This window comes from Phyllobates terribilis, unplaced genomic scaffold (assembly GCF_046119375.1).
Source record: "Phyllobates terribilis strain yellow unplaced genomic scaffold, ASM4611937v1 Scaffold_7__3_contigs__length_470593459, whole genome shotgun sequence".
Taxonomy (NCBI): domain Eukaryota; kingdom Metazoa; phylum Chordata; class Amphibia; order Anura; family Dendrobatidae; genus Phyllobates; species Phyllobates terribilis.
This window is the reverse complement of record NW_027362767.1, coordinates 24,608,971-24,630,214: the sequence shown is the minus strand read 5'-3', so window position 1 is coordinate 24,630,214 and position 21,244 is coordinate 24,608,971. Positions and strand designations below refer to the sequence as shown.

Sequence of the window (21,244 nt, the reverse complement as noted above, 5' to 3'; positions counted from 1 at the left end):
CATTTTTTTTCCACCAGTGTACTTTCCTCAGAGGTCAGGTCTATGGGTAAAGCCCGCATGCGGACCCGCAAGGGAAATTGACATGCTGCGGTCTGGAAAGACGCGCCGCATGTCTGTTTCCGCCGGTGATCCGTAGGTGCACGGAGACGCATAGTGGACATGGGATTTCTAGAAATACCATTCACTGTGCTGTAACATTTGGCCACTGTGGATTTGACTCTCAGTGTCTCCGGATCGTGTGCACATACCCTAACTGAATGCTGCGATGCGATGCCAGGAAAGTTGCAGCTGTCACATGTCAGAGCATTCTCTGTGTGCGTAGAGCGCGTTCTACTCTCCCACCCCAGTAACGCTGCCGCCGCTGGAAAGAAGCACCGGACCATCAGTCCACCGCAGTGTGTCCCCGTTCACTCACCTTCTGCAGACACCTTCCTGCCATCACATTGTCTCCTATGGGAGTATATACAGCAGTTACAGTTTCCTAAAAAATGTATATACAGCAGCCCCAGCTTTTCTTAACAAAAGTATGTACAGCAGTTGCAGTGCAAAGTACCACCTCTCTTGGTCAGTATACTAGGTGTAATTCTCAGTATATGTATTATTCTGTATATATACACTACACAGTACCACTCCTCCTGTCCTGTATATATACTCTGCACAGTACCACTACTCCTGTCCTGTATATATACACTGCACTGTACCACTTCTCCTGTCCTGTATATATACACTGCACAGTACCACTTCTTCTGTCGATATACACTGCACAGTACCACTTCTCCTGTCTATATGCACTGCACAGTACCACTTCTCCTGTCCTGTATATATACACTGCACAGTACCATTTCTGCTGTCCATATACACTGTACAGTACCACTTCTCCTGTCCTGTATATATACACTGCACAGTACCACTTCTCCTGTCCATATACACTGCACAGTACCACTTCTCCTGTCCTGTATATATACACTGCACAGTACAGCTCCTCCTGTCCTGTATATATAAACTGCACAGTACCACTTCTCCTGTCCATATACACTGCACAGTACCACTTCTCCTGTCCTGTATATATACACTGCACAGTACCGCTCCTCTTGTCCTGTATATATACACTGCACAGTACCACTTCTCCTGTCCATATACACTGCACAGTACCAGGGGTTTGTTATAAGTCTCCAAAAATAATGGAAGTAGCGGAGAATATCCTCGTAAAGCAAATAGATGAAGCAGCGACTCAAGGAGAAGTCATTATTATGGGAGACTTCATCTACCCTGAAATACATTGGGGGACAGAAACATGTAGTTCAAGCAAAGTAGTTTTTGACTACTATGAGAGACAATTACCTTTCACAACTGGTTCAGGACCTAACAAGAAGGGGGGCACTGCTAGACCTAATATTAACCAATAGGCCAGACCGCATATCAAATATACAAGTTGGGGGTCACTTGGGTAATAGTGATCACAAAATAATACGTTTTCATGTAACCTTTAATAAGATGTGTAGTAGAGGGGTTACAAGGACACTAAACTTCAGGAAGGCAAATTTCCAACGGTTAAGAGATGATCTTAGTGCAATAAACTGGGACGATATCCTGAGACATAAAGCTACACAAAGCAAATGGGAGACATTTATTAACATCCTGAATAGGACCTGTGCACAATATATACCCCTTGGGAATAAACATGCTAGAAATAGGAGGAAACCACTATGGCTAAATAGAGCTGTAAGGGGCGCAATAAGTGACAAAAAGAAAGCATTTAGAGAACTAAAGCAAGTAGGTAGTGATGAGGCATTAAATAAATATAGAAAATTAAATAAATTATGCAAAAAACAAATGAAGGCAGCAAAGATTGAGGCAGAGAGAATCATTGCCAGAGAAAGTAAAAATAACCCCAAAATATTCTTTAACTACATAAATAGTAAAAAACTAAAAAATGATAGTGTTAGCTCCCTTAAAATTAGTCTGGGTGAAATGGTGGATGAGGATGAGGAAAAAGCCAATATGCTAAATGATTTTTTTTCAACCGTATTTACACAAGAAAATCGCATGACAGAACACATGATTAGTGATAACAAAAATTCTCCAGTAAATGTCACTTGCTTAACCCAGCAGGAAGTACGGCGGCGTCTAAAAATCATTAAAGTTGACAAATCCCCGGGTCCGGATGGGATACACCCGCGAGTACTGCAGGAATTAAGTAATGTCATAGATAGACCATTATTTTTAATCTTTAAAGATTCCATAATAACGGGGTCGGTACCACACGACTGGCGTATAGCAAATGTGGTGCCAATATTCAAAAAGGGGACAAAAAGTGAACTTGGAAATTATAGGCCGGTAAGCTTAACCTCTACTGTGGGTAAAATCCTGGAGGGTTTCCTAAGAGATACTATGATAGAGTATCTGAAGAAGAATAACCTCATGACCCAATATCAACATGGGTTTACGAGGGACCGTTCCTGTCAAACTAATCTGATCAGTTTTTATGAGGAGGCAAGTTCTGGACTGGACCAAGGAAATGCAGTGGATGTTGTGTATATGGACTTTTCAAAAGATTTTGATTCGGTTCCACACAAAAGGTTGATACATAAAATGAGAACAATGGGGATAGGGGAAAATATATGTATGTGGGTTAAGAATTGGCTCAGTGATAGGAAACAAAGGGTGGTTATTAATGGAAAACACTCAGACTGGGTCTCAGCTAACAGTGGGGTACCACAGGGGTCAGTATTGGGCCACCTTCTTTTTAACATATTTATTAATGACCTTGTAGGGGGCATACAGAGTAATATTTCAATATTTGCAGATGACACTAAACTCTGCAGGGTAATCAATACAGAGGAGGACAATTTTAAATTACAGGAGGATCTATGTAAACTAGAAGCTTGGGCTGATAAATGGCAAATGAGCTTTAATGGGGATAAATGTAAGGTAATGCACTTGGGCAGAGGAAATAAAATGTATAATTATATGCTTAATTGTAAAACACTGGGCAAAATTGTAACTGAAAAAGACCTGGGTATATTGGTGGACGACAAGCTCACGTTTAGTGGCCAGTGTCAGGCTGCTGCTGCAAAGGCAAATAAAATAATGGGATGCATTAAAAGAGGCATAGATGCTCATGAGGAGAACATAATTTTACCTCTATACAAGTCATTAGTGAGACCACACTTAGAATACTGTGTACAGTTCTGGTCTCCAGTGTATAAGAAAGACATAGCTGAACTAGAGCGGATGCAGAGAAAAGAGACCAAGGTTATTAGAGGACTGGGGGGTCTGCAATACCAAGACAGGTTATTACACTTGGGGTTATTTACTGTGGAAAAAAGAAGGCTTAGGGGTGATCTTATTACTATGTACAAGTATATGAGGGGACAGTACAAAGACCTTTCTGCTGATCTTTTTACTCTGAGGCCTGAGACGGGGACAAGGGGGCATCTTCTACGTCTGGAGGAAAGAAGGTTTAATCATAATCACAGACGGGGATTCTTTACTGTAAGAGCAGTGAGACTATGGAGCTCTCTGCCGCATGATGTTGTAATGAGTGATTCACTATTAAAATTTAAGAAGGGCATGGATGCCTTTCTTGAATAGTATAATATTGCAGGTTATAAATACTAGATTCCTTGATAGGGCGTTGATCCAGGGAACTAGTCTGATTGTCGTATGGAGTCGGGAAGGAATTTTTTTCCCCAGTGTGGAGCTTAGTGTTTGCCCCATGGTTTTTTTTGCCTTCCTCTGGATCAACAAGTTAGGCTATGGGTTGAACTAGATGGACTTAGTCTTCCTTAAACCTTAAAAACGTTGTTACTATGTTACTATGTTACTTATCCTGTCCTGTATATACACACTGCACAGTACCACTTATCATGTATATATACACTGCACAGTACCACTTCTCCTGTCCATATACACTGCACAGTACCACTTCTCCTGTCCATATACACTGCACAGTACCACTTCTCCTGTCCTGTATATATACACTGCACAGTACCACTTCTATTGTCCATATACACTGCACAGTACCACTTCTCCTGTCCTGTATATATACACTGCACAGTGCCACTTCTCCTGTCCATATACACTGCACAGTACCACTTCTCCTGTCCTGTATATATACACTGCACAGTACCACTTCTCCTTTCCATATACACTGCACAGTACCACTTCTCCTGTCCTGTATATATACACTGCACAGTACCGCTCCTCCTGTCCTGTATATATACACTGCACAGTACCACTTCTCCTGTCCATATACACTGCACAGTACCACTTATCCTGTCCTGTATAAAAAAAAACACTGCACAGTACCACTTCTCCTGTCCATATACACGGCACAGTACCACTTATCCTGTCCTGTATACACACACTGCACAGTACCACTTATCCTGTATATATACACTTCACAGTACCACTTCTCCTGTCCATATATACTGCACAGTACCACTTATTCTGTCCTGTATATATACACTGTACAGTACTGCTTCTCCTGCCCTGTATATATACACTGCACAGTACCGCTCCTCCTGTCCTGTATATATACACTGCACAGTACCACTTCTCCTGTCCATATACACTGCACAGTACCACTTCTCCTGTCCTCTATATATACACTGCACAGTACCGCTCCTCCTGTCCTGTATATATACACTGCACAGTACCACTTCTCCTGTCCATATACACTGCACAGTACCACTTCTCCTGTCCTGTATATATACACTGCACAGCACCGCTCCTCCTGTCCTGTATATATACACTGCACAGTACCACTTCTCCTGTCCATATACACTGCACAGTACCACTCCTCCTGTCCTGTATATATACACTGCACAGTACCGCTCCTCCTGTCCTGTATATATACACTGCACAGTACCACTTCTCCTGTCCATATACACTGCACAGTACCACTTATCCTGTCCTGTATATATACACTGCACAGTACCACTTCTCCTGTCCATATACACTGCACAGTACCACTTATCCTGTCCTGTATATACACACTGCACAGTACCACTTATCCTGTCCTGTATATACACACTGCACAGTACCAATTATCCTGTCCTGCATATATACACTGTACAGTACTGCTTCTCCTGCCCTGTATATATACACTGCACAGTACCACTCCTCCTGTCCTGTATATATACACTGCACAGTACCACTCCTCCTGTCCTGTATATATACACTGCACAGTACCACTTCTCCTGTCCATATACACTGCACAGTACCACTTATCCTGTCCTGTATATATACACTGCACAGTACCACTTCTCCTGTCCATATACACTGCACAGTACCACTTATCCTGTCCTGTATATACACACTGCACAGTACCACTTATCCTGTCCTGTATATACACACTGCACAGTACCACTTATCCTGTCCTGTATATATACACTGTACAGTACTGCTTCTCCTGCCCTGTATATATACACTGCACAGTACTGCTTCTCCTGTCCTGTATATGACTAGCCCAGGGGATGGAGAAGACTCGGTACCCGGGCCTTTGCCTGGCCTTGGGGATGTCGCGGTGGTCGGCTCCCGGGCCCGTACCCTGGGGTCACTCTTTAAAAGCGTTGGTAATTGTTAATTTTATAAGAGTTTGTGATGCCACCTGTGGCTTCTGGTGAGAATCACCAGCGCTGTGCAGTCCACTGAGGCCGGTGATAAGGCAGCTCGATGGTATAGCTCCTCACAGGTGGAGCTGGGCCTCAGCGCAGCGTATGCAGGGGGAATGCAGGACAGGTGAGACCCAGCCGGGTCAGAGCAAGAACAGGGACAGACACGATAGTCACTTCAATACCTTTTACTGTTGGAAATTCAGGCACATCCCGGAGCACTGTAGGGTGAAGGGTGCATTTCAGGATCCTCCCCAATGAGCGGGTGTAAGGCCTCCTGTTACTTGCCTCTGCGTAGTAAGTTTCTGACCTGCCTGGAGCAAGGCCTAACCTTGTCTCTGTCCTGCGCTGGCTGACCTTGTGGTAGGGCCTTCTCTTGGAGTACACGCTCCTCAGCTTGCGGGGCCTATGTGTCTCCCGACTCTGTTACTTATCAGCACTTTAGCAATCCTGGGACTTATAGTTCTCCAGGGATTCCGGTTATGCCTTACTGGGTCATAGAGATCCCGGTAAGCTCGGATCCGGTGTCCAGTAAATGCTTCGGGGTGAGCTAGTTAAGCTCCTCTGCCCCCTATGTACTAACTCTCCACTGGAGATGAGCGGTGTTCGACTCGAACTGTTCGCCAATCTCAAATTCGAGCTGTTTTGGGCGGTGTTCGAGCCGTTCGGCGAACACGAACGATTTGAAAAAAATTCGGCTGTTCGAGGTTATGTTCGATAACTGTTCGTGCACCAAAATCATAACTGGATTTTTTCTCAGTAATGCTGAAAATTAATGTTAATACGCAGTTTGAGTGTACAGCGGGGTGGGGGGAGGGGCAGGGGATGGATCTCTGCAGGAATAATGAAGATCTCCATTTTTTTTTCTCTTTCCCGCATTTACAGTGGGGAGGTGCAATCTGTCAGCCTATCAGCAGCGCACACACGGAGCGAACTGCTTTTTTTCACACAAGCAAGGGCATGTGTCATTGGCAGTGTATGTCACATGTCCTTGCCCTATAAGACCCAGCCATTTTCCCCGTCGCCACCATTTTCTCACTGCTGCAGCTGCATGTTAGACGGCACCGCTGTTGCTGTGTGCGCTATACCTTGTTAATTTCAAGCCAATTTTCGCACAAATCTACAGATAGCTTGGGAGTACGGAATAGTTGTGATTGCAGTCCTTTTCAGGGCTAGGTTACAGCATTTCCTAGGACTTTTTGCCAGGCAGGTCTGTGCCAGTGCTGTGCAAGTGTTTTTCACAGCATTTGGCTAAATCTAGCTAAGCAAATCCTTTTTGGCCTCTTGCAGTGTGTGTTATTTGTCTACCCTTTTATATGCATTACTTCAACTTTGATATACAGTAAGGTTTTTAATATAGGCAGTATAGGTACCGTCCCAATTTAGGGTCACCTTGCCGCTGGTGGGACGGCTTGTATACTTTTTTTGATCAAAAATAGTTCACTAAGTACCCTATATTTATTATGCAATTTTGCTTTACATTTATATATAATTATGGTAGGGTATGAGATATATTTTTGTCTTGCTTCTTTTTTGCTAGTGTGAACATGCCTCTGTTTCTTGTATGTCTGCCATCTTAGACCTCAGTTCACATTGTCTGGTTTTTTGACTTGTTTGCATTCTGTGCAATTTAAGGGTGTGGCATGCCCTTTGTTGAGCTGATTGGTATATATGTAGCTTACCACGGGCCTAGGTGGTCTGGAGTTGGGACCCGGTCCTATTTGTCTACCCTTTTATATGCATTACTTCAACTTTGATATACAGTAAGGTTTTTAATATAGGCAGTATAGGTACCGTCCCAATTTAGGGTCACCTTGCCGCTGGTGGGACGGCTTGTATACTTTTTTTGATCAAAAATAGTTCACTAAGTACCCTATATTTATTATGCAATTTTGCTTTACATTTATATATAATTATGGTAGGGTATGAGATATATTTTTGTCTTGCTTCTTTTTTGCTAGTGTGAACATGCCTCTGTTTCTTGTATGTCTGCCATCTTAGACCTCAGTTCACATTGTCTGGTTTTTTGACTTGTTTGCATTCTGTGCAATTTAAGGGTGTGGCATGCCCTTTGTTGAGCTGATTGGTATATATGTAGCTTACCACGGGCCTAGGTGGTCTGGAGTTGGGACCCGGTCCTATTTGTCTACCCTTTTATATGCATTACTTCAACTTTGATATACAGTAAGGTTTTTAATATAGGCAGTATAGGTACCGTCCCAATTTAGGGTCACCTTGCCGCTGGTGGGACGGCTTGTATACTTTTTTTGATCAAAAATAGTTCACTAAGTACCCTATATTTATTATGCAATTTTGCTTTACATTTATATATAATTATGGTAGGGTATGAGATATATTTTTGTCTTGCTTCTTTTTTGCTAGTGTGAACATGCCTCTGTTTCTTGTATGTCTGCCATCTTAGACCTCAGTTCACATTGTCTGGTTTTTTGACTTGTTTGCATTCTGTGCAATTTAAGGGTGTGGCATGCCCTTTGTTGAGCTGATTGGTATATATGTAGCTTACCACGGGCCTAGGTGGTCTGGAGTTGGGACCCGGTCCTATTTGTCTACCCTTTTATATGCATTACTTCAACTTTGATATACAGTAAGGTTTTTAATATAGGCAGTATAGGTACCGTCCCAATTTAGGGTCACCTTGCCGCTGGTGGGACGGCTTGTATACTTTTTTTGATCAAAAATAGTTCACTAAGTACCCTATATTTATTATGCAATTTTGCTTTACATTTATATATAATTATGGTAGGGTATGAGATATATTTTTGTCTTGCTTCTTTTTTGCTAGTGTGAACATGCCTCTGTTTCTTGTATGTCTGCCATCTTAGACCTCAGTTCACATTGTCTGGTTTTTTGACTTGTTTGCATTCTGTGCAATTTAAGGGTGTGGCATGCCCTTTGTTGAGCTGATTGGTATATATGTAGCTTACCACGGGCCTAGGTGGTCTGGAGTTGGGACCCGGTCCTATTTGTCTACCCTTTTATATGCATTACTTCAACTTTGATATACAGTAAGGTTTTTAATATAGGCAGTATAGGTACCGTCCCAATTTAGGGTCACCTTGCCGCTGGTGGGACGGCTTGTATACTTTTTTTGATCAAAAATAGTTCACTAAGTACCCTATATTTATTATGCAATTTTGCTTTACATTTATATATAATTATGGTAGGGTATGAGATATATTTTTGTCTTGCTTCTTTTTTGCTAGTGTGAACATGCCTCTGTTTCTTGTATGTCTGCCATCTTAGACCTCAGTTCACATTGTCTGGTTTTTTGACTTGTTTGCATTCTGTGCAATTTAAGGGTGTGGCATGCCCTTTGTTGAGCTGATTGGTATATATGTAGCTTACCACGGGCCTAGGTGGTCTGGAGTTGGGACCCGGTCCTATTTGTCTACCCTTTTATATGCATTACTTCAACTTTGATATACAGTAAGGTTTTTAATATAGGCAGTATAGGTACCGTCCCAATTTAGGGTCACCTTGCCGCTGGTGGGACGGCTTGTATACTTTTTTTGATCAAAAATAGTTCACTAAGTACCCTATATTTATTATGCAATTTTGCTTTACATTTATATATAATTATGGTAGGGTATGAGATATATTTTTGTCTTGCTTCTTTTTTGCTAGTGTGAACATGCCTCTGTTTCTTGTATGTCTGCCATCTTAGACCTCAGTTCACATTGTCTGGTTTTTTGACTTGTTTGCATTCTGTGCAATTTAAGGGTGTGGCATGCCCTTTGTTGAGCTGATTGGTATATATGTAGCTTACCACGGGCCTAGGTGGTCTGGAGTTGGGACCCGGTCCTATTTGTCTACCCTTTTATATGCATTACTTCAACTTTGATATACAGTAAGGTTTTTAATATAGGCAGTATAGGTACCGTCCCAATTTAGGGTCACCTTGCCGCTGGTGGGACGGCTTGTATACTTTTTTTGATCAAAAATAGTTCACTAAGTACCCTATATTTATTATGCAATTTTGCTTTACATTTATATATAATTATGGTAGGGTATGAGATATATTTTTGTCTTGCTTCTTTTTTGCTAGTGTGAACATGCCTCTGTTTCTTGTATGTCTGCCATCTTAGACCTCAGTTCACATTGTCTGGTTTTTTGACTTGTTTGCATTCTGTGCAATTTAAGGGTGTGGCATGCCCTTTGTTGAGCTGATTGGTATATATGTAGCTTACCACGGGCCTAGGTGGTCTGGAGTTGGGACCCGGTCCTATTTGTCTACCCTTTTATATGCATTACTTCAACTTTGATATACAGTAAGGTTTTTAATATAGGCAGTATAGGTACCGTCCCAATTTAGGGTCACCTTGCCGCTGGTGGGACGGCTTGTATACTTTTTTTGATCAAAAATAGTTCACTAAGTACCCTATATTTATTATGCAATTTTGCTTTACATTTATATATAATTATGGTAGGGTATGAGATATATTTTTGTCTTGCTTCTTTTTTGCTAGTGTGAACATGCCTCTGTTTCTTGTATGTCTGCCATCTTAGACCTCAGTTCACATTGTCTGGTTTTTTGACTTGTTTGCATTCTGTGCAATTTAAGGGTGTGGCATGCCCTTTGTTGAGCTGATTGGTATATATGTAGCTTACCACGGGCCTAGGTGGTCTGGAGTTGGGACCCGGTCCTATTTGTCTACCCTTTTATATGCATTACTTCAACTTTGATATACAGTAAGGTTTTTAATATAGGCAGTATAGGTACCGTCCCAATTTAGGGTCACCTTGCCGCTGGTGGGACGGCTTGTATACTTTTTTTGATCAAAAATAGTTCACTAAGTACCCTATATTTATTATGCAATTTTGCTTTACATTTATATATAATTATGGTAGGGTATGAGATATATTTTTGTCTTGCTTCTTTTTTGCTAGTGTGAACATGCCTCTGTTTCTTGTATGTCTGCCATCTTAGACCTCAGTTCACATTGTCTGGTTTTTTGACTTGTTTGCATTCTGTGCAATTTAAGGGTGTGGCATGCCCTTTGTTGAGCTGATTGGTATATATGTAGCTTACCACGGGCCTAGGTGGTCTGGAGTTGGGACCCGGTCCTATTTGTCTACCCTTTTATATGCATCACTTCAACTTTGATATACAGTAAGGTTTTTAATATAGGCAGTATAGGTACCGTCCCAATTTAGGGTCACCTTGCCGCTGGTGGGACGGCTTGTATACTTTTTTTGATCAAAAATAGTTCACTAAGTACCCTATATTTATTATGCAATTTTGCTTTACATTTATATATAATTATGGTAGGGTATGAGATATATTTTTGTCTTGCTTCTTTTTTGCTAGTGTGAACATGCCTCTGTTTCTTGTATGTCTGCCATCTTAGACCTCAGTTCACATTGTCTGGTTTTTTGACTTGTTTGCATTCTGTGCAATTTAAGGGTGTGGCATGCCCTTTGTTGAGCTGATTGGTATATATGTAGCTTACCACGGGCCTAGGTGGTCTGGAGTTGGGACCCGGTCCTATTTGTCTACCCTTTTATATGCATTACTTCAACTTTGATATACAGTAAGGTTTTTAATATAGGCAGTATAGGTACCGTCCCAATTTAGGGTCACCTTGCCGCTGGTGGGACGGCTTGTATACTTTTTTTGATCAAAAATAGTTCACTAAGTACCCTATATTTATTATGCAATTTTGCTTTACATTTATATATAATTATGGTAGGGTATGAGATATATTTTTGTCTTGCTTCTTTTTTGCTAGTGTGAACATGCCTCTGTTTCTTGTATGTCTGCCATCTTAGACCTCAGTTCACATTGTCTGGTTTTTTGACTTGTTTGCATTCTGTGCAATTTAAGGGTGTGGCATGCCCTTTGTTGAGCTGATTGGTATATATGTAGCTTACCACGGGCCTAGGTGGTCTGGAGTTGGGACCCGGTCCTATTTGTCTACCCTTTTATATGCATTACTTCAACTTTGATATACAGTAAGGTTTTTAATATAGGCAGTATAGGTACCGTCCCAATTTAGGGTCACCTTGCCGCTGGTGGGACGGCTTGTATACTTTTTTTGATCAAAAATAGTTCACTAAGTACCCTATATTTATTATGCAATTTTGCTTTACATTTATATATAATTATGGTAGGGTATGAGATATATTTTTGTCTTGCTTCTTTTTTGCTAGTGTGAACATGCCTCTGTTTCTTGTATGTCTGCCATCTTAGACCTCAGTTCACATTGTCTGGTTTTTTGACTTGTTTGCATTCTGTGCAATTTAAGGGTGTGGCATGCCCTTTGTTGAGCTGATTGGTATATATGTAGCTTACCACGGGCCTAGGTGGTCTGGAGTTGGGACCCGGTCCTATTTGTCTACCCTTTTATATGCAATACTTCAACTTTGATATACAGTAAGGTTTTTAATATAGGCAGTATAGGTACCGTCCCAATTTAGGGTCACCTTGCCGCTGGTGGGACGGCTTGTATACTTTTTTTGATCAAAAATAGTTCACTAAGTACCCTATATTTATTATGCAATTTTGCTTTACATTTATATATAATTATGGTAGGGTATGAGATATATTTTTGTCTTGCTTCTTTTTTGCTAGTGTGAACATGCCTCTGTTTCTTGTATGTCTGCCATCTTAGACCTCAGTTCACATTGTCTGGTTTTTTGACTTGTTTGCATTCTGTGCAATTTAAGGGTGTGGCATGCCCTTTGTTGAGCTGATTGGTATATATGTAGCTTACCACGGGCCTAGGTGGTCTGGAGTTGGGACCCGGTCCTATTTGTCTACCCTTTTATATGCATTACTTCAACTTTGATATACAGTAAGGTTTTTAATATAGGCAGTATAGGTACCGTCCCAATTTAGGGTCACCTTGCCGCTGGTGGGACGGCTTGTATACTTTTTTTGATCAAAAATAGTTCACTAAGTACCCTATATTTATTATGCAATTTTGCTTTACATTTATATATAATTATGGTAGGGTATGAGATATATTTTTGTCTTGCTTCTTTTTTGCTAGTGTGAACATGCCTCTGTTTCTTGTATGTCTGCCATCTTAGACCTCAGTTCACATTGTCTGGTTTTTTGACTTGTTTGCATTCTGTGCAATTTAAGGGTGTGGCATGCCCTTTGTTGAGCTGATTGGTATATATGTAGCTTACCACGGGCCTAGGTGGTCTGGAGTTGGGACCCGGTCCTATTTGTCTACCCTTTTATATGCATTACTTCAACTTTGATATACAGTAAGGTTTTTAATATAGGCAGTATAGGTACCGTCCCAATTTAGGGTCACCTTGCCGCTGGTGGGACGGCTTGTATACTTTTTTTGATCAAAAATAGTTCACTAAGTACCCTATATTTATTATGCAATTTTGCTTTACATTTATATATAATTATGGTAGGGTATGAGATATATTTTTGTCTTGCTTCTTTTTTGCTAGTGTGAACATGCCTCTGTTTCTTGTATGTCTGCCATCTTAGACCTCAGTTCACATTGTCTGGTTTTTTGACTTGTTTGCATTCTGTGCAATTTAAGGGTGTGGCATGCCCTTTGTTGAGCTGATTGGTATATATGTAGCTTACCACGGGCCTAGGTGGTCTGGAGTTGGGACCCGGTCCTATTTGTCTACCCTTTTATATGCATTACTTCAACTTTGATATACAGTAAGGTTTTTAATATAGGCAGTATAGGTACCGTCCCAATTTAGGGTCACCTTGCCGCTGGTGGGACGGCTTGTATACTTTTTTTGATCAAAAATAGTTCACTAAGTACCCTATATTTATTATGCAATTTTGCTTTACATTTATATATAATTATGGTAGGGTATGAGATATATTTTTGTCTTGCTTCTTTTTTGCTAGTGTGAACATGCCTCTGTTTCTTGTATGTCTGCCATCTTAGACCTCAGTTCACATTGTCTGGTTTTTTGACTTGTTTGCATTCTGTGCAATTTAAGGGTGTGGCATGCCCTTTGTTGAGCTGATTGGTATATATGTAGCTTACCACGGGCCTAGGTGGTCTGGAGTTGGGACCCGGTCCTATTTGTCTACCCTTTTATATGCATTACTTCAACTTTGATATACAGTAAGGTTTTTAATATAGGCAGTATAGGTACCGTCCCAATTTAGGGTCACCTTGCCGCTGGTGGGACGGCTTGTATACTTTTTTTGATCAAAAATAGTTCACTAAGTACCCTATATTTATTATGCAATTTTGCTTTACATTTATATATAATTATGGTAGGGTATGAGATATATTTTTGTCTTGCTTCTTTTTTGCTAGTGTGAACATGCCTCTGTTTCTTGTATGTCTGCCATCTTAGACCTCAGTTCACATTGTCTGGTTTTTTGACTTGTTTGCATTCTGTGCAATTTAAGGGTGTGGCATGCCCTTTGTTGAGCTGATTGGTATATATGTAGCTTACCACGGGCCTAGGTGGTCTGGAGTTGGGACCCGGTCCTATTTGTCTACCCTTTTATATGCATTACTTCAACTTTGATATACAGTAAGGTTTTTAATATAGGCAGTATAGGTACCGTCCCAATTTAGGGTCACCTTGCCGCTGGTGGGACGGCTTGTATACTTTTTTTGATCAAAAATAGTTCACTAAGTACCCTATATTTATTATGCAATTTTGCTTTACATTTATATATAATTATGGTAGGGTATGAGATATATTTTTGTCTTGCTTCTTTTTTGCTAGTGTGAACATGCCTCTGTTTCTTGTATGTCTGCCATCTTAGACCTCAGTTCACATTGTCTGGTTTTTTGACTTGTTTGCATTCTGTGCAATTTAAGGGTGTGGCATGCCCTTTGTTGAGCTGATTGGTATATATGTAGCTTACCACGGGCCTAGGTGGTCTGGAGTTGGGACCCGGTCCTATTTGTCTACCCTTTTATATGCATTACTTCAACTTTGATATACAGTAAGGTTTTTAATATAGGCAGTATAGGTACCGTCCCAATTTAGGGTCACCTTGCCGCTGGTGGGACGGCTTGTATACTTTTTTTGATCAAAAATAGTTCACTAAGTACCCTATATTTATTATGCAATTTTGCTTTACATTTATATATAATTATGGTAGGGTATGAGATATATTTTTGTCTTGCTTCTTTTTTGCTAGTGTGAACATGCCTCTGTTTCTTGTATGTCTGCCATCTTAGACCTCAGTTCACATTGTCTGGTTTTTTGACTTGTTTGCATTCTGTGCAATTTAAGGGTGTGGCATGCCCTTTGTTGAGCTGATTGGTATATATGTAGCTTACCACGGGCCTAGGTGGTCTGGAGTTGGGACCCGGTCCTATTTGTCTACCCTTTTATATGCATTACTTCAACTTTGATATACAGTAAGGTTTTTAATATAGGCAGTATAGGTACCGTCCCAATTTAGGGTCACCTTGCCGCTGGTGGGACGGCTTGTATACTTTTTTTGATCAAAAATAGTTCACTAAGTACCCTATATTTATTATGCAATTTTGCTTTACATTTATATATAATTATGGTAGGGTATGAGATATATTTTTGTCTTGCTTCTTTTTTGCTAGTGTGAACATGCCTCTGTTTCTTGTATGTCTGCCATCTTAGACCTCAGTTCACATTGTCTGGTTTTTTGACTTGTTTGCATTCTGTGCAATTTAAGGGTGTGGCATGCCCTTTGTTGAGCTGATTGGTATATATGTAGCTTACCACGGGCCTAGGTGGTCTGGAGTTGGGACCCGGTCCTATTTGTCTACCCTTTTATATGCATTACTTCAACTTTGATATACAGTAAGGTTTTTAATATAGGCAGTATAGGTACCGTCCCAATTTAGGGTCACCTTGCCGCTGGTGGGACGGCTTGTATACTTTTTTTGATCAAAAATAGTTCACTAAGTACCCTATATTTATTATGCAATTTTGCTTTACATTTATATATAATTATGGTAGGGTATGAGATATATTTTTGTCTTGCTTCTTTTTTGCTAGTGTGAACATGCCTCTGTTTCTTGTATGTCTGCCATCTTAGACCTCAGTTCACATTGTCTGGTTTTTTGACTTGTTTGCATTCTGTGCAATTTAAGGGTGTGGCATGCCCTTTGTTGAGCTGATTGGTATATATGTAGCTTACCACGGGCCTAGGTGGTCTGGAGTTGGGACCCGGTCCTATTTGTCTACCCTTTTATATGCATTACTTCAACTTTGATATACAGTAAGGTTTTTAATATAGGCAGTATAGGTACCGTCCCAATTTAGGGTCACCTTGCCGCTGGTGGGACGGCTTGTATACTTTTTTTGATCAAAAATAGTTCACTAAGTACCCTATATTTATTATGCAATTTTGCTTTACATTTATATATAATTATGGTAGGGTATGAGATATATTTTTGTCTTGCTTCTTTTTTGCTAGTGTGAACATGCCTCTGTTTCTTGTATGTCTGCCATCTTAGACCTCAGTTCACATTGTCTGGTTTTTTGACTTGTTTGCATTCTGTGCAATTTAAGGGTGTGGCATGCCCTTTGTTGAGCTGATTGGTATATATGTAGCTTACCACGGGCCTAGGTGGTCTGGAGTTGGGACCCGGTCCTATTTGTCTACCCTTTTATATGCATTACTTCAACTTTGATATACAGTAAGGTTTTTAATATAGGCAGTATAGGTACCGTCCCAATTTAGGGTCACCTTGCCGCTGGTGGGACGGCTTGTATACTTTTTTTGATCAAAAATAGTTCACTAAGTACCCTATATTTATTATGCAATTTTGCTTTACATTTATATATAATTATGGTAGGGTATGAGATATATTTTTGTCTTGCTTCTTTTTTGCTAGTGTGAACATGCCTCTGTTTCTTGTATGTCTGCCATCTTAGACCTCAGTTCACATTGTCTGGTTTTTTGACTTGTTTGCATTCTGTGCAATTTAAGGGTGTGGCATGCCCTTTGTTGAGCTGATTGGTATATATGTAGCTTACCACGGGCCTAGGTGGTCTGGAGTTGGGACCCGGTCCTATTTGTCTACCCTTTTATATGCATTACTTCAACTTTGATATACAGTAAGGTTTTTAATATAGGCAGTATAGGTACCGTCCCAATTTAGGGTCACCTTGCCGCTGGTGGGACGGCTTGTATACTTTTTTTGATCAAAAATAGTTCACTAAGTACCCTATATTTATTATGCAATTTTGCTTTACATTTATATATAATTATGGTAGGGTATGAGATATATTTTTGTCTTGCTTCTTTTTTGCTAGTGTGAACATGCCTCTGTTTCTTGTATGTCTGCCATCTTAGACCTCAGTTCACATTGTCCAGATAGCTTGGGAGTAGGGAATAGTTGTGATTGCAGTCCTTTTAAGGACTAGGTTACATCAGTTCCTACGACTTTTATCAGGCAGGTCTGTGCTGTTAAATAGATAGGTTGGGAGTAAAGACTAATTGTAATTGCAGTCCTTTTCAGGGCTAGGTTACATCAGTTCCTATCACTTTTATCAGGCAGGTCTGTGCTAGGGCTGTGCCAGTTATTTTCACAGCATTTGGCTAAATCTAGCAAAGCAAATCCTTTTTGGCCTCTTGCAGTGTGTATTAGTCAGTGGAGTAGCCTATCTGTGTTGCCAGCTACACCACCTTTGTATAAAATACCAATTTTTTTACTGCAACTAGTGAAGTAAAACCTTTTGGGCATAGCATCATTCTATTAGTCCATCTATACTAACCTCTACCAGGTTGCAAATTCAATATAATTTTTTTCTGCATCTAGCTCTGAAAAAATATTTTGGCTTGTAGCAGTGTGTGGGACTTGTTCTATTTGTCCATCTATACTAACCTCCACCAGGTTGCAAATTCTTTATAATTTTTATCTGCATCTAGCCCTGAAAAAATATTTCGGCTAGTAGCAGTGTGTGGGACTTGTTCTATTAGTCCATATATACTAACCTCCACCAGATAGCAAATTCAATATAATTTTTTTCTGCATCTAGCTCTGAAAAAATATTTCGGCTTGTAGCAGTTAGTGGGATTTGTCCTATTAGTCCATCTCTACTAACCTCCACCAGGTTGCAAATTCAATATAATTTTTTTCTGCATCTAGCTCTGAAAAAATATTTGGGCTTGTAGCAGTGTGTGGGACTAGTTCTATTAGTTCATCTATACTAACCTCCACCAGGTTGCAAATTCAATATAATTTTTTTCTGCATCTAGCTCTGAAAAAATATTTGGGCTTGTAGCAGTGTGTGGGACTTGTTCTATTAGTCCATCTATACTAACCTCCACCAGGTTGCAAATTCAATATAATTTTTTTTTGCATCTAGCTCTGAAAAAATATTTGGGCTTGTAGCAGTGTGTGGGACTTGTTCTATTAGTCCATCTATACTATCCTCCACCAGGTTGCAAATTCAAAATAATTTTCATCTGCATCTAACCCAGCCAATACTTTTGGGCTAATACCACAGTTTGGCCACTCAGCTCTGCTCGGTTCCCATCCTTTGTTTTTTGTGCAAACAACTCGAGAGTTGTGAATTAGTTAACCACCAAAATGAGTGGAAAAAGGCCTGCTGCTGGTGGAAAGGGGAATAGGCATGTTGGGAAGGGAAAAAAAGGTTGTGTCCGTGGGGTAGGTGTTAAAGCAACAGTAACATCTGCAGAAGAAAGACCATCTTTCAGCCAAACTAAGATGTCTACTTCTTTTAGCGGACAATGTGATAAGATCCCTTTCTTATGGCCACGCCAATCGCTACAAATTCCAGATGAGGCACAAAAACAGCAGGTGCTTCAATGAATATCAAGTGCTCCTTTAAGTGGGCTCTCCTCCACCTCAACTTCAACATCAAAATACTCCAGTCCTCAGAGGTGTCACCCCAATCGCACTTGCTTCCTCACAGCTCCCAGGTCTCCAGCTGCCCGTCTGAGTATGGGGTAGAACAGATGGTTGAGTCTGCAGAGCTGTTTACTCATACTATAGCCTGGGAATCAGAGGTCGGCTCCAGAGCTTCTGTGAATCCAGATGAGGAAATGATCTGCACTGATGCCCAGAATCTTTATGAGTCGGATCCAGGAACAGACGCAAAAGGTTCTGACCATAATGTCGATCCAAGTTCCCAAACTGTAACTCCTGTTGGTGGAGACAATGAGGAAGACGATGATGAGACTCAAATACATGATTGGTGCGACAACTTTAGTTTTTTGTCAGGGCAGGAACAGGTTGGCTCTGAGGACGACGGGTGTGATAACGCACAGGGTGATGATGATGAGGTTGGAGATCCCACTTACTGTCAACCCACAGTCAGCCAGTCGATGAGGTCAGCAGAGGAGGTGGAGGAGGATGCTAGAGACGATGAGGTCAGGTTGCGCCTTCCTGGACAGAGACGTAGTACTGGAAGCACGTCAACAACTGCATCCTCAAACACAACTCTGCCTCTGACCACAAGTCGTGGTGGCTCTTCAGGTCGCATGGGTGCTAAGCCTTGCATAGCCTGGGCATTTTTTCAGATCGATAAAGATGAACCAACTCGTGTTATCTGTAACATTTGTCAGCAAAAGCTAAGTAGAGGCCAAAAAATACATAGTTTGATTACTTCATGCATGAACCGGCACATGGACATGAAGCATAAGTTGCAGTGGGAAGCTCACTGTGCTACAATGCGGCCTAGCCGGCCGGGCCAACCACCATCTGCCACATCTTGTGCATCTGAGGCCTCTTCATCCTCTGTGACTGGGGGGACAGCAGTCACACCTGTTTTGGGACGCAGACCTGCCACCTCTTTACCCACAACAGCCAGCGTGATTGGCAGGTCATCATTTTATTTGGAGGTGGAAACACCAGCTGGTGTTCAGCGCTGTCCGACATCGATAGCACCACCATTGGATCAAGGCAACCTAACATGTTGCCTGCATCTTCCTCACAGACTGGCAGTTTGCCGGGGACACCCTTCTCAATCCCGTCTAAGCACAACAGCCAGCCCTCGGTCCCTCAGATGTGGACAAGTAAAAGACCATTTCCTCCTAGCCATGAGAAAGCTAAGAGGTTGAATTTCACCATCTGCAAGCTCTTGGCTACAGAAATGCTGCCTTTCCGCCTGGTGGACACAGAGAATTTTCGAGTCCTTATGTCCGTCACAGTGCCCCAGTACCAGATGCCCAGTCGGCACTACTTCTCAAAGAAAGGTGTGCCTGCGCTCCACCAGCATGTCACACACAACTTCACTGCTTCTTTGAGAAACTCTGTGTGTGACAGGGTGCATTTCACCACAGACACTTGGACGAGTAGGCATGGACAGGGGCGTTACATGTCGCTGACTGGGCAATGGGTAAATATGGTGACAGCAGGACAAGGGGCTCCTGTCCAAGTCTTGCCGTCCCCACGAGTTGTGCGTCAATCCTCTTTATCTCGAAGTTCCTCCACTGCTTCTGCCTCCTCAACCTCCTCTCGGTCCTCCACCTGCACCCAAAGCCTGTCTGGTCATGCCGCAAGCTTTCTAACTGCGCAGAAGGGATCCTGAACACCTCCTTACTATGCTGGCAGCAGGGCTCAACGACGTCATCAGGCGGTTTTCACATTGAAATGTCTGGGAAATGTGAGTCACACAGCTGAGGAGTTGTGGTCAGCTCTGGAGAACCAGTTTCATGAATGGTTGTCTCCACTGGACCTGAAACCAGGGAAGGCCGTGTGCGACAATGCTGAAAACCTGGGTGCGGCCCTTCACCGGGGCAATGTCCCACACGTGCCTTGTATGGCTCAAGTGTTGAACCTGGTTGTCCAGCAATTTTTAGCTCACTATCCTGGACTAGATGACCTTCTGCAGAGGGCACGGTCTCTGTGTGCTCACTTCTGCCGTTTGCATCCCGCAGCTCAGCGACTTACATCTCTACAGAAGTCGTTGGGCCTGCCATTTCACCGGCTAAAATGCGATGTGCCTACCCAGTGGAATTCAACTCTGCACATGTTGCAGCGACTGTGGCAGCACCGACAAGCCCTGGTGGAATACGTTCTGACGTATAGCCTGGGCCAACGAGATCCAGAGGTGGGGCAAATCACGCTGGAGGAGTGGTCTCAGATCAGGGTCCTATGCACCCTTCTGCACAGTATTGAAATGGCGACGAAGATGTTTAGTGCTGATGATGCCATTATCAGCATGACTATTCCAGTGATTTACATGCTGTAGCACATGTTAAACAGAATTCGGAGTCAGGTGGTGGCACAAGAGGAGGTGGAGGAAGTAGAGGAGGAGAAGTTGTATGCGGAAGGGCTAACATCTGCAAGGTCCAGACAGTCGGCAGCACCAAGGCAGCAGGCATGTGAGGGTGGGGGAGATGGTTTTACCAGGACACATGGTAGCAGCCAAACTAGTGAGGAAGGTGCAGGAGCCCAGGAAGAAGTGGAGGACGAACTGATGGAAGACTCATCAGATGAGGGAGACCTTGATCACATTTCTGTTGTGCGAGGTTGGGGGGAGAGGGCAGAGGAAGGAAGCATGATTGTTACCTCGTCACCAACACAACAGGGACTTGGTGCTCCTGGATGCGCAAGACACATGAGTGCCTTCTTGCTGCACTACCTGCAACATGACCCTCGAATTGTGAGAATTAGAAATAATCCTGACTACTGGGTTGCCACACTGTTAGATCCCCGGTACAAAAGTAAATTTGCAGAAATTATTCC

The 21,244-nt window shown here is 41.9% G+C and overlaps 1 protein-coding gene across 1 annotated transcript in view; it reads right to left on the bottom strand.

Annotated features, from left to right (window-relative positions):
- Nucleotides 1-21,244, bottom strand: part of LOC141153486 (alpha-1-antitrypsin-like) — a 182,965-nt gene that overhangs the window by 114,888 nt on the left and 46,833 nt on the right. The gene's annotated exons all lie outside the window — the stretch shown is intronic.